The following is a 4,531-nucleotide window of genomic DNA, read 5'->3' as shown; positions in this document are numbered from 1 at the left end:
TAACATTGTCACTAACGTTGGCAAATGCTCATAAGTGGTCACATTAGAGTCCATGTTAACTTAGTTAACATGGCCTCTAACGTTAAAAGGGGGAAGAAACGCCAACGTTAGTGACATTCAACATTGTCACTAACGTTGGCCTAAGGAGAAACATATCACGTTAACTCTCACGTTAACTTGGTTAACGTGGGAGCTAACGTAAGAAGCAAGAGCGGTCGACAACGTTAGTGACACCCAACATTGTCACTAACGTTGGAAGCAACCACACAACCCCCAAGGAGCCATGTTAACTTCCATGTTAACTTAGTTAACGTGGAGGCTAACGTGTGAAAAAGAGGGTGATGACCAACGTTAGTGACACTCAACATTGTCACTAACGTTGGAAGGAGCCACACAAGCCACAAAGAGCCACGTTAACTCCCACGTTAACTTAGTTAACGTGGAAGCTAACGTTGATGAGTGAATGATGAGCCAACGTTAGTGACACCCAACATTGTCACTAACGTTGGGGATGGCTAAGCATGGGCACGTTAGAAGCCACGTTAACCTAGTTAACGTGGACTCTAACGTGAGACATAGGGGCACCTTGGAACGTTAGTGACAATGTTGAGTGTCACTAACGTTCTCAAAGGATGGCAAGCCCACGTTAAAGAGCCACGTTAACTAAGTTAACGTGGGCTCTACGTGGGAACAAAGGGGGCTTTTCAAAGTTATTGGGAATGTTAAGTCCCAATAACGTGTGCGAAGGACTTAGAGGCAATGTTAGTGGCAACGTTTGTGCCACTAACGTTGAAGTTAACATGGCTTTTACTTAGGAACGTTAGTGAGAAAGTTGATTGTCACTAACGTTCTCGAACTCATATTTTCACTAAACGTTAACACGCTAACGTCCTGAGCTAAAGTCTCTGCCCACTTCACACTTTCTCTCTGCAAGTAAAGCCAAGCCCAAATGAAGAAGGGAACTGCTTCAAACTCAAGATTCAAAGGCCCAAGACTTGAAGAGCCAACTAGAAGCTGAGAAAAGTAGTATATATAGGAGTAGCTTTGAATTGTTTAGGGAGCTCTGGAAGTTGGAAAAGAGAACTACTCTCTGTATTTTACCTTCTCTGCATTTTCTAGTTTTATGATGTATTCTCCATCTTTGTTTTCATTTTCTAGAGCTATGAACAACTAAACCCCTTTCATTGGGTTAGGGAGCTCTGTTGTAAGTTGATGGATCAATACTAGTTTTCATTATTCTTCTTCTCTCTTTTCTCTTGATTTTACTTGAAAGCTTTCGATCTTCATCCAACTGGGTAGCTATCTTGGAAAAGGAGCTATTCAGACTTGGATCACTTCTGAACCTTGAAAGAGGAATGAAGAGATCAAGCTAGAAGTGCTTTCTCATGCTGGACCAAATTGGATTTGGATGGATATGTGACTATAATCCTCTCAATACCTGGTTTGGGAAATGCATGTGGTATAATCAGTGACCACACTTCATCTCTTCTCATGAGCAATTGACCAAGGAATTGGCTATTGATCAAGATTTAAGAGATTGAATTGCAAGAAATTGTAATTCAATCAATTAAGATTGCCAAGGAGATCAATGAATGCATTGATTGAGGAAGAGATGAAAATGAACTTGATCCGGAGAATTGCAACATCTCCTAAGCCCAATGAACTTCCCACCTCTGATCTTACCCATTCTCTTTAATTTCTGCCATTTACTTTTATGAGCAAATCCCCCATTCCCATTTACAATTCTGCAATTTACTTTCAGTCATTTACTTCCAGTCCTTTAGTTCTAGCATTTACTTTTCTGTTATTTACATTCCCGCCATTTTATTTTCTGCAACTCTCAACCCGAATTCTGGATTCGCTCAACTAGAACATTCTTCTAATTAAAGTTGCTTGATCAATCAATCCCTGTGGGATTCGACCTCACTCTATTGTGAGTTTTTACTTGACGACAAATTCGGTACACTTGCCGAAGGAAATTTGTTGAGAGACAGTTTCCACCCGCAACAAGTTTATGGCGCCGTTGCCGGGGATTGATTGTGCATCAACAATGATTAAATTGGAAGATCACTAGATTGAGCAATTTTATTTTGTGAATTTCATTTTCTGTTTGAGTGATTTACTTTCTGATTTAGTTAAACTTCTTCCCTTCCCCCTCTACTCTTTTGTTTTTCTTTGTTATTTTCAATTCTGTTTGCTAACCCACTAACTGTTTGATATATTGCATCACCCACAACTAACAGTAATTCTGACAAAAATACTTTCTGCACCTATCTTTTCTTGCTTGCACTTGTTGGTTGTACGACAGGGAGAAGAAGCGGGGCTTCAACTTCCTTCGATTCTGAACCTGAGAGGACCTTCCTTAGATTAAGGAGGGAAGCAAGAGGAAAGAAAGTGGTTGGTGCTGAGGAAGAGGAGGAATTCTTTGAACCAAACATGGAAGACAACATGGAAAACCATCATGAAGAAGAGGATCACAACCATGGGGGAGGAGGTAGAGCAAATCATGCTGGGGAGGATAGAAGAGTTTTGGGCTCTTACATCAATCCAAACCCAGTCAATTGTGGAAGTAGCATCCAAAAGCCAACAATCCATGCCAACAACTTTGAACTTAAACCACAGCTCATCACCCTTGTTCAGAACAACTGTTCGTTTGGAGGAGGTGTTCAAGAAGACCCCAATCAACATTTAACCACCTTCCTGAGAATATGTGACACAGTGAAGTCTAATGGTGTTCATCCTGATGCCTATAGACTGCTCTTATTTCCATTCTCACTCAGGGACAAGGCAGCCAAGTGGCTGGAATCTTTCCCAAGGGAAAGCTTGACAACTTAGAAAGACGTGGTGAACAAATTCTTAGCAAGATTTTACCCTCCTCAAAGAATCAATAGGCTGAGAGCTGAGGTCCAAACTTTCAGGCAACAAGATGGTGAAACTTTGTATGAAGCATGGGAGAGATTTAAGGACCTCACAAGGAGGTGTCCACCTGACATGTTCAACGAATGGGTGCAGCTGCACATTTTCTATGAAGGGCTCTCTTATGAGTCAAAGAAGGCCGTAGACCATTCATCCGGAGGATCCTTAAACAAGAAGAAAACCATTGAGGAGGATATAGATGTCATTGAAACAGTAGCAGAGAATGACTACTTCTATGCTTCCGAAACAGGGAACACAAGAGGAGTAATGGAGCTAAACAATGTAGATGCTCTGTTGGCTCAAAACAAGCTCATTACCCAGCAGCTGGCTGACCTCACCAAGAAGATGGAGAGGAACCAAGTAGCAGCAATCTCAACATCATCAACAACCCAAGAAGGAGTGAATGAAGAAGCAGAGGGTAGTCAGGAGCAAGCCAACTACATTGGGAATTCACCAAGGCAAAACTATGATCCATACTCCAAGACCTACAACCCTGGATGGAGAAACCACCCAAACTTTGGGTGGGGAAGTCAGCAAGATCAAAACCAAGACTAGAGATGTTACAACTCCAACAACAATGCAGCTCACCAACAATTCACACAGAGGACATCTCAACACCCCCACAACAACACTTCTCCACACACCTATCAAAACCAAAATAGCACATCTGCTCCGAATCACCCATCAATTGATGACAAGCTCTCTAAGATTGAAACCTTACTTGAAGGAGTATGCAAAGACATTCGAAACAGTAAAGCATTCCGAGAGGAAGTGCAGTCAAACATGCAGAATCAAAATGCTGCCATCAAGAAACTGGAGACACAAATCGGCTATCTATTTAAGCAGCTTCCTAACCACAACCTTTGCAATGATGCCAATTCAAGCAAAAGGGAGGAGTGTCAAGCTATCACACTTAGGAGTGGGAAGGAATTGAAGGAACTGCCCCAAAAACCACAAGAAGAAGGCTCAAATGAAAAGGGAGAAGAGCAAGATAGAGTTCAACCTCCCGCGCCAAGTCCACAGAAAGAAAAAGGGATGCCACAACTGAACATCTCAAGAGCTCCATACCCCCAATTATTGAAGAAAAAGGAAGATGACAACCAGTTCTTGAGATTTTTGGAAATCTTCAAGAAACTACAAATCAACATACCCTTTGCTGAAGCCATAGAACAAATGCCACTCTATGCCAAGTTTTTGAAGGAGCTAATGACTAAGAAGAGAAGCTGGAAGAACAATGAGACTGTGATACTAACCGAAGAGTGTAGTGCTATCATTCGGCACAAACTACCCCAGAAGCTGAAAGATCCTGGGAGTTTTCAGATTCCTTGTATTATAGGGGAAATCACAGTAGAGAAGGCTCTTTGTGACTTAGGGGCCAGCATCAATTTGATGTCAGTAGCTATGATGAGGAAGATGAAAATTGAGGAGGCTAAACCAAAAAAAATGGCCCTACAACTAGCATACCGATCATTCAAATTCCCTCATGGGGTAGTAGAGGATTTGCTGGTAAAAGTGGAAGATTTCATATTTCTAGCAAATTTTGTGGTGCTGGACATGCAGGAGGACGCCAAGACCTCCATCATCCTGGGAAGGCCATTCTTGGCCACTGCTGGAG

The 4,531-nt window shown here is 42.0% G+C and overlaps 1 non-coding gene across 1 annotated transcript; it reads right to left on the bottom strand.

The window, feature by feature from the left end:
- Nucleotides 1-2,889: 2,889 nt before the first annotated feature.
- On the bottom strand, nucleotides 2,890-2,993 carry LOC112746499 (small nucleolar RNA R71). Its single transcript, XR_003174380.1, has one exon. It is a non-coding gene; the product is annotated as a small nucleolar RNA R71 (small nucleolar RNA).
- Between the last annotated feature and the right edge of the window lie 1,538 nt (nucleotides 2,994-4,531).

This window comes from Arachis hypogaea, chromosome 14 (genome assembly GCF_003086295.3).
Source record: "Arachis hypogaea cultivar Tifrunner chromosome 14, arahy.Tifrunner.gnm2.J5K5, whole genome shotgun sequence".
Classification (NCBI taxonomy): Eukaryota; Viridiplantae; Streptophyta; class Magnoliopsida; order Fabales; family Fabaceae; genus Arachis; species Arachis hypogaea.
Note: the sequence above shows the minus strand (reverse complement) of the source record. Positions and strands in the feature narration are given on the sequence as shown.